Source organism: Salmo trutta, chromosome 17 (assembly GCF_901001165.1).
Source record: "Salmo trutta chromosome 17, fSalTru1.1, whole genome shotgun sequence".
Classification (NCBI taxonomy): Eukaryota; Metazoa; Chordata; class Actinopteri; order Salmoniformes; family Salmonidae; genus Salmo; species Salmo trutta.
The window spans coordinates 56,093,428-56,103,995 of NC_042973.1; the positions used below are offsets into that span (position 1 = coordinate 56,093,428).

Sequence of the window (10,568 nt, forward strand, 5' to 3'; positions counted from 1 at the left end):
ATAACAACAGTTACACAGCAGGGGGTCTGTTGAGACTTCTAGCTCACTCAGGGAAAAGAAAAAATATATATATATATAAATAGATAAAAGGGAAGCAAATGGGTTCTGCTGTGTTCAATTAAATGGGGAACGAGTGATTTCTTTTAGTTCTTAGATGCTCAGATATGTTACGTTATGTGCGCATGCGCAGCTTCACTAGAGACTTAAATTACAGCACCTGGTTATCACTTCACCATAGACAATCATCAGGAGCACACAGCCCGTTGGTATGTAACTGCGAAATACTCAGTCTAGCATTGATGTTTAAGTCACTTATATGTTTGTGCACTGAACGTTTACCTCACTGTGTCGGTGTTAGTTGGCCGGGAGTAACTTGTAGCTCGCTGGGTGCGGTAGCACAGCGACCCAGATGCTATATAACATTAGGCTATTATTATCAGCCATTTGCATTGTGCTGATTGTTCGGAGCACTCTGCTGGTTCTGGTGGCGATAGCGGTGGTTTGGTTCGGTGATCCATGGAGTGCCGCATTATGTTGCGTGTGTAAATCCTTTGGACGAGGCATGTGGTGGCATGGGTTCTGTGCCCTGTGACAGCGTCCATAGCAACCTGTGACGGCAGAGTCACTGTGCGCATGCTCCTCTGGCGCTGGGCATTCTGGGTGATGTAGTCGGTGCTGTTTTAAGCCAGATTCGCCACATCTTTGATGGTGTTGCAGGCTTATTTGATTTATTATTTACATTATTATTATATTACTTGAATAATCTACTAAATACTATATCTGAATACTATATGTCATTACTTGTTTGTTGTATTTCAGGTTTATGACCTGTGGTCATTTGATTTTAAAATTAAAATTAAGGACAAAACACCGAGTCATGACATTGTGTGCTTCCTGGTGAGCCTTTTCGGAGGGCCTGAATAACGAAAATCCGAACAGGGTCTATATGTACATAACAACAGGGGGTCTATATGTACATAACAGTTACACAGCAGGGGGGTCTATATGTACATAACAACAGGGGGTCTATATGTACCTAACAGTTACACAGCAGGGGGTCTATATGTACATAACAACAGGGGGTCTATATGTACATAACAACAGTTACACAGCAGGGGGTCTATATGTACATAACAACAGGGGGTCTATATGTACATAACAACAGTACACAGCAGGGGGTCTATATGTACATAACAACAGGGGGTCTATATGTACATAACAACAGTTACACAGCAGGGGTCTATATGTACATAACAACAGTTACACAGCAGGGGGTCTATATGTACATAACAACAGGTACACAGCAGGGGGTCTATATGTACATAACAACAGTTACACAGCAGGGGGTCTATATGTACATAACAACAGTTACACAGCAGGGGGTCTATATGTACATAACAGTTAGACAGCAAGGGGACTATATGTACATAACAACAGGAACACAGCAGGGGTCTTACTACAGTATGTACTGTAGGCTGTGTTTACTACAGTATGTACTGTAGGCTGTGTTTACTACAGTATGTACTGCAGGCGTGTTTTACTACAGTATATACTGTAGGACTATGTTTACTACCGTATGTACTGTAGGCTGTGTTTACTGGTGATTTGTACTGTAGGCTGTGTTTACTAGAGTATTTACTGTAGGCTGTGTTTTACACAGTATGTACGTAGGCTGTGGTTACTACAGTATGTACTCTAGACTATGTTACTACAGTATGTACTGTTAAACTGTGTTTTCTACAGTATGTACTGTAGACTGTGTTTACTACAGTATGTACGTAGGCTGTTTACTTGTCAGACAGTAGCCTAATAAAACAAATGCAGGCGGATTCTATCTTCAAATACTTTAAATGCTTTTTTTAAATGTTTTAAAATGTGTGTGGGCGACCTCATGCAATCGCAAAATGTGGTAAAAAGCTGTACAGTACTGTATTTCTTCATCAGCATCTTTATGCTTTCCTTAATAAAATAACGACACAAATACTCTTTCAAATGCAGATGTTTATTTAGTTATGGATCCATAATGAATTACTATGTGAATAAATATCACTGAATTACAGAATATTGGAACCAAGTTGTCTAATGAAGGTTAAAAAATTGTTGCTTACTGGAAAATACGAGTACAGTGCCATATGGCTATTTGCAGGGCTATTAGCAGAACAATATACTTGTCTATTAGCAGAACAATATACTTGTCTATTAGCAGGGCTATTAGCAGAACAATATACTTGCTATTAGCAGAACAAATACTTGTCTATTAGCAGGGCTACTAGCAGAACAATATACTTGTCTATTAGCAGGGCTATTAGCAGAAAAATAGACTTGTCTATTAGCAACAATAGACTTGTCTATTAGCAGGGCTATTAGCAGAACAATATACTTATCTATTAGCAGGGCTATTAGCAGAACAATATACTTGTCTATTAGCAGTGCTATTAGCAGAACAATAGACTTGTCTATTAGCAAGGCTATTAGCAAAACAATATACTTGTCTATTAGCAGGGCTATTAGCAGAACAATATACTTGTCTATTAGCAGGGCTATTAGCAGAACAATAGACTTGTCTATTAGCAGGGCTATTAGCAGAACAATATACTTGTCTATTAGCAGGGCTATTAGCAGAACAATATACTTGTCTATTAGCAGAACAATATACTTGTCTATTAGCAGGGCTATTAGCAGAACAATAGACTTGTCTATTAGCAGGGCTATAGCAGACAATATACTTGTCTATTAGCAGGGCTATTAGCAGAACAATATACTTGTCTATTAGCAGAACAATATACTTGTCTATAGCAGGGCTACTAGCAGAACAATATACTTGTCTATTAGCAGGGCTATTAGCAGAACAATAGACGTGTCTATTAGCAGGGCTATTAGCAGAACAATAGACTTGTCTATTAGCAGGGCTATTAGCAGAACAATAGACATGTCTATTAGCAGGGCTATTAGGCAGAACAATAGACTTGTCTATTAGCAGGGCTATTAGCAGAACAATAGACTATGCCTAGAAGGAGGGTAGGGGTAGAATTCTATCATCAAATGTATTCTTAGTTAGGTTGGCTGCATCAAGTGTCCTCCGGGTCAGGGGAGGTTTTGGCTGGCCGGGATGTTCTTCTCTCCCTCTAAAAAAACAGAAATAAATATTTTGGCCTTGATAAATATTCTTTTGGCCTTCATTCAGATACAATCGCTCACTTTCATTTCTTTGACAACTAAATCATCTCCAAAATATCGTTATATATAGCCAACCCGCTGTGGATGTCTATTTCAGCACCATTTCGTGCTGCTCTGAGACAAGAAATGGATAAACTAAAATGTTCACTTATATTCCATGATATTCCTTTTTTGAAAATGAAATCATCTCCAAATATCATTATATTATATATAGCGCCGGCATCTCATTCATGGCTTTGGATCAAAATAAATAAGTACCAACATTCTTTCTGATTGTCTTTAATAAAGAAATGTTTTGGTCATCCTGACCTGGACACCATGTACAGTATTATAACAGCCCATTGTGGGCTATTAGCAGGCACAATATACCTTTACCAACACCTCTCTGTATTTTTGATACTTTGTGAATGGGGCCTCCTGATTGGATGGGGCCTCCCAAGTGGCGCAGCAGTCTAAGACCACTACATCACAGTGTAAAATGCATTGCTACAGATGCAGGTTTGATACCTGTGCCGGCCGCCACGGGAGACCCATATGTAATTATTGGCGGTCACGTCATTGAACAAAAATATTTTCTGATATTCTGTAGGTCTACCGTAGGCGACATGAGTCTCACTAGTGTTGAGTAATGTGCTGTTAAAAGTGGTGTGTAGGTCTTATTTATTTAAAGAGCATATTGAAGTTAGAAGCAATAGGATTTGAAGCACTAGCCTACCCGCCGTTTTCGCTGCTCTGAGACAAGCACGTGGACTGGTCTTGATTAGTCAATGAGATTTTTATTTTCATTGAATCTCTGTTTGAGTTTTGGTTTAAACTACAATTAGGGTTTGGATATGTTATGCTCTTAGTACTGTAGCCTACTCCTGACCGTCACGTTGTACAGCGCCAATATATTCCGTTCCATCCTAACAGAAACCCAGAGGGTTTTTCATTTTCTTGGAATAGAAACAGCATAATTTTAATCAAATATATTTAAGCAACATTTCTTCAAATCAGTCCCATACACTATGTTCTTACAAAAAAAGGTTTTAAATTCTTTAGTACAGACACTATTGGAAGGCTATCAAATGACTCTCAAAGACACCTTCCCTCTGTTGGTCAAACTAACACTAACAAGCATAATGGTAATGGCTGACACTTAAATAACGTGCCATAGAATTCTGCGGCACCATGCAAACTGTGCTGCAGTATGCTGCAACTTTTTAAAGGTCGAATCACTGTATGCTACCAAGGTCAAAAGTATGTGGACACCCTTCAAAAAGTTGGTGCTGTCGTTTCAATGACATTACCTTCTAACCTTGTTAAACGAAAAAACCTTCAATCATTACTCATCATCTTCTCTATAGGGGGAATGGAAGCTCATCCAGAGTCTGCAGCTCATCAGTCCCATCGTCCTCTGAAGGAGCATTAAACATGACAGCTGCTGAGATCTTATTAGCCTTTACTATTAGGAGGCACAGATAGCCTTATAATAATAATAATATATAGTTAATAATAATCAGGCAAACTAAGCAAAAACGCTGCACGCTGCAGCCCAGTACCGCTGCAACCCCAACTTCTAAACAGGGATTCCAACCAAGTTGCAAGCATCCACTCTGGCTTTGGGGAATTTGTCCTAAGCAGCAGTGGGCAGTGTTTTCTGCAAGACCAGTCACATTAGAAGAGTGATCTGGGAGAACAAAATACAAATTCATCGCCAATGATTGCACAAGAGCCCCCTTGACCTGCCAGAAGATAGTCAAGAGCCTCTCTGTTTTGCAGAGATAACTTAAGCAATTCTTTTAGTTCCCCATTCAATGTTCCAGGGCATTTCTACTAGCATTGCCAATTTTCTCTATGTGTCTAGAGATGTCATGAATTTGGTCTAGGGCACATACAACTCCATACCCAGAGAAAAACACACCAAAGACCACGGAGGCAGGTGCCTGAGCGTGAGTGACGTCAGCTAAAGACCGCTTATCTTTCCTCATTGCAGGAAGTTGTAGTCTCTAAACAGAGCCATCAGATCCCTCTCATTATTTGGAACGGTTCTCATAGCTGTCACCACAACCCCAAGTACAAGTACCTCCCCAGTTCGAGGGCAGGGCTATAGTAAGCCATCTTACCACACAACCAATAGTGTGCCATTTGGGGCTCCTTTTCAGAGTTGTACTATGTTGGTCAACCCACATTGAAATGGTTCCTTATCTGCCTGACCATTCTCCTGTATACTGTTAAATTGCAAGCATTTGATCCATTAAGATTCATAGGTACAATTACATTTCAATTCACCCAAATGGTGGTCTCCATATCCTCTAATACACCAAGGTGGCAGTCATCACCCCAGCCCACTGAAATGGGAGGGATTGAAGAATTACCAGGCCTCAAGTAATAGGATACATTGGGTTGATTATATACCTTAACATTGTTGGTCATAGTATTAAAAGGTATTTTTCCTGCCAATGCTATAGTAAAGTTTACCCCTATTGGGACTCTCCCCATAAGTGTCAAGCCTGCCCCTACCTTAACCGGACCCATCCAACACACCCAACAGTCTTTTCTTTGGAGTCAGGTGGCACCATTTCTGCTCTAGATAAGAACAAATTGTCCTCATGTTTGTGAGGTCCCAGCAGGGCTGTCCTTCTACGATGACCATCTACTTCTGGGCCACTACTACAGGCCTGCGTTGGTTCCTTTGGCTCAGGACTCCATCTGTCGTTACCATCTACTTCTGGGCCACTACTACAGGCCTGCGTTGGTTCCTTTGGCTCAGGACTCCATCTGTCGTACCATCTACTTCTGGGCCACTACTACAGGCCTGCGTTGGTTCCTTTGGCTCAGGACTCCATCTGTCGTTACCATCTACTTCTGGGCCACTACTACAGGCCTGCGTTGGTTCCTTTGGCTCAGGACTCCATCTGTCGTTACCATTTACTTCTGGGCCATTACTACAGGCCTGCATTGACCCCTTTGGCTCAGGACTCCTGTCATTATCATCTACTTCTGGGCCACTACTCCGGGCCTGCATTGACCCCTTTGGCTCGGGACATATCTCACCCTCTGTCAGTTTTCCCACAAGAGGACAACCTACTGTTCTTATTAGCATTCCTGTGCTAACGCAGAGTAGGGCCACACTGCACCACCGGAACTGGTGAAGACCCATCTTCTTCTGGATCAGGAACTGGTGAAGCCCCATCTTCTTCTGGATAAGGAACTCGTCTGCAGTGTGACAGGTGTGTCCAGGTATCTCTCTCAGCAACCTTTACCACAGTGGGTCAGAAGAACTTGGTACAGGCCTCTCCATGGGGTTCCTTCCAACTATTTCTCCTGAAGTCTTTCATACACATAACAATATCAACTATATGAATACACACAACAATATCATCAACTATATGAATACACATAACAATATCATCAACTATATAATACACATAACAATATCATCAACTATTAATACACACAACAATATCATCAACTATATTAACACACACAACAATATCATCAACTATATTAATACACATAACAATATCATCAACTATATGAATACACATTACAATATCATCAACTATATGAATACACATAACAATATCATCAACTATATGAATACACATAACAATATCACCAACTATATGAATACACATAACAATATCATCAACTATATGAATACACACAACAATATCATCAACTATATGAATACACATAACAATATCATCAACTATATGAATACACATAACAATATCATCAACTACATGAATACACATAACAATATCATCAACTACATGAATACACATAACAATATCATCAAATACATTAATACACATAACAATATCATCAACTATATGAATACACACAACAATATCATCAACTATATGAATACACATAACAATATCATCAACTATATGATACACATAACAATATCAACTATATGAATACACATAACAATATCATCAATATTAATACACATAACAATATCATCAACTATAAATACACACAACAATATCATCAACTATATGAATACACATAACAATATCATCAACTATATGAATACACATAACAATATCATCAACTATTAATACACAACAATATCATCAACTATTAATACACATAACAATATCATCAACTATATGAATACACATAACAATATCATCAACTATATGAATACACATAACAATATCATCAACTATATGAATACACATAACAATATCATCAGCTATATGAATACACATAACAATATCATCAACTATATTAATACACATAACAATATCATCAACTATATGAATACACATAACAATATCATCAGCTATACGAATACACATAACAATATCATCAACTATATTAATACACATAACAATATCATCAACTATATTAATACACATAACAATATCATCAACTATATGAATACACATAACAATATCATCAACTATATAATACACATAACAATATCATCAACTATATTAATACACACAACAATATCATCAACTATATGAATACACACAACAATATCATCAACTATATGAATACACATAACAATATCATCAACTATATGAAACACATAACAATATCATCAACTATATTAATACACATAACAATCATCAACTATATGAATACACATAACAATATCATCAACTATATGAATACACATAACAATATCATCAACTATATAATACACATAACAATATCCAACTATGAATACACATAACAATATCAGCTAATGAATACACATAACAATATCATCAACTAATTAATACACATAACAATATCATCAACTATATTAATACACATAACAATATCATCAACTATATGAATACACATAACAATATCATCAACTATATTAATACACATAACAATATCATCAACTATATTAATACACACAACAATATCATCAACTATATGAATACACAAAATATCAACTATATGAATACACATAACAATATCATCAACTATATGAATACACATAACAATATCATCAACTATATGAATACACACAACAATATCATCAACTATATTAATACACACAACAATATCATCAACTATATTAATACACAAAACAATATCATCAACTATATGAATACACATACAATATCAAACTATATTTACACAACAATATCATCAACTATGAATACACATAACAATATCATATATATGAATACACACAACAATATCATCAACTATATGAATACACATAACAATATCATCAACTATATTAATACACATAACAATATCATCAACTATATGAATACACATAACAATATCATCAACTATATGAATACACATAACAATATCATCAACTATATGAAAACACATAACAATATCATCAACTATATGAATACACAACAATATCATCAACTATATGAATACACATAACAATATCATCAACTACATGAATACACACAACAATATCATCAACTATATGAATACACATAACAATATCATCAACTATTAATACACACAAAATATCATCAACTATATGAATACACATAACAATATCATCAACTATATGAATACACATAACAATATCATCAACTATATGAATACACATAACAATATCATCAACTATATGAATACACATAACAATATCATCAAAACATTAATACACATAACAATATCATCAAATATGAATACTTAGAAGGACCACCAGAGGGCAGGCTGCCCCCATGGACAGTAGCCCAGCCCGGCATGTGAGTCAAGGTGATCAGAGGCAGTGAAGCACAGCTGAAGGTACTAATGAGCTATTCTCTTTCCCCTACAAGAGAGAGGAGGGAACCAGCAGAGGGGTAGAAAAAAAGTGTGTTTGCATTCTCCAAGGGAGAGGACGTACCTTTCGACAGGGAGATGAAGGGAACAAACTACCTCTGGAGAATGGCCACCACGGATACGGACCACCACCAGAAGGGAACTCTCCACGGACGGATCGTTAAGGCGGTGACACACCCGTGATTTGTGTCACAGTTTAAATATACTCTCCTTATGTACCTTGTTCTTGTGAAGAAGATGTGTGTTTTCCTTGGGAGATAATCCTTGATTGTGTTGGAGTGATTAAGAGGAAAGAAATACCTCAATAGAGAACTTTTTCAATGAAGAAAATCTGTTCCTGTTTATTCCACCATTCCGCTTTAGAGCCTCAAGGTACTTGGTCTGCTCACAATACACATAACAATATCATCAACTATATGAATACATATAACAATATCATCAACTATATGAATACACATAACAATATCATCAACTATATGAATACACATAACAATATCATCAACTATATGAATACACAATTGTCGTCTTACCTTTTATCTCTCTCTCAATAGAAACAGAGTCTGTAATGATCATTCGGTCGCTGAAAGTTACTTTCGTTTGCTCTGCTCATTTACATATCAGGTGCTGCCTGTTCTCTCTCCGAGTCCCTCTCTCTTTACAGCTCTTACAATGTGCCTTGGCAAACATTCTACAACTGTCTGGAACTCTATTGGAGGGATGGTGGTGTTCTATTGTGTTGAGACCTGGTGACTGAGACGGCTAAGGCGCATTGTGCAACATCAGCAAGTTGAGCAGTCTTCATCACTGAAGCTCCTGCCAAACGTGCCCCAACAATCACCAACCGTTAAGCTCTTCCGAGCAGGGTCGCAGTCTCTCCTGGTTGCAGCTCCTCTCTCCCCAGGGGTAGCAGCTCCTCTCTCCCCAGGGGTAGCAGCTCCTCTTCCCCAGAGGTAGCAGCTCCTCTCTCCCTCACCAGGGGGTAGCAGCTCTCTCCCTCCCCAGGGGTAGCAGATCCTCTCTCCCTCCCAGGGGTAGCAGCTCTCTCCCTTAGGGGGTAGCAGTCTCTCTTCCCCCAGGGGTAGCAGCTCCTCTCTCTCCCCCAGGGGTAGCAGTCCTCTCTCTCCCTAGGATTTGAAGACATTGGTGGCTTAGCTCATAGCCAGTAGGGGGTCCAGGACAGAATTTCAACAGCTAAATCCTTGAATACATCTAAGTGTATTGCCAAAAACCACATCCACAACTTCTAACAGACTGACCAATGAACCACACAGTTCGTTCTCTCTCTCTCTCTCTCTCTCGTCTATCTACGCAGTGCAGTAATTAGAATCCCTGTAGCAGTTTTAAGTGATACAGTCTGTGTACTGTGTGCTCTCCCCTCTTCTGACTTCTCCATCACTTTCTCTGTGTCGTCTGTGCTGTCTCGTGTCTGGTGTCTCTCTCCATCAAATCAAAGTTTATTTGTCATGTGTGCGGCGAATACAACAGGTGTACCTTACAGTGAAATGCTTACTAAGGTTCTAACCAATAGTGCGAAAAAAAGGTGGTGTGTGTGGTGTGGTGTGGTGTGTGTGGTGTGTGTGGTGTGTGGTGGGTAAGTAAAGAAATAAACAACAGTAAAAAGACATTTGAAAATAAGAAGGGGAGGGCACACAATGCAA

General features: G+C 38.4%; 2 long non-coding RNA genes and 1 pseudogene across 3 annotated transcripts in view; 1 reads left to right on the forward strand and 2 right to left on the reverse strand.

Annotated features, from left to right (window-relative positions):
- LOC115152460 (uncharacterized) overlaps positions 1–10,568 on the reverse strand; it is a 313,979-nt gene that overhangs the window by 257,911 nt on the left and 45,500 nt on the right. The window lies entirely within an intron of this gene.
- Positions 1–10,568, forward strand: part of LOC115152442 (zinc finger protein 208-like) — a 339,225-nt pseudogene that overhangs the window by 253,314 nt on the left and 75,343 nt on the right.
- Positions 6,224–9,754, reverse strand: LOC115152456 (uncharacterized). 2 transcript variants are annotated; one of them, XR_003867489.1, is made up of 3 exons: positions 9,441–9,754; positions 8,975–9,173; positions 6,224–6,490 (listed from the first exon to the last, which is right to left on the reverse strand). It is a non-coding gene; the product is annotated as an uncharacterized LOC115152456 (long non-coding RNA). The 2 variants fall into 2 exon arrangements; XR_003867488.1 differs by lacking the exon at positions 9,441–9,754 and having other exon boundaries at positions 8,975–9,222.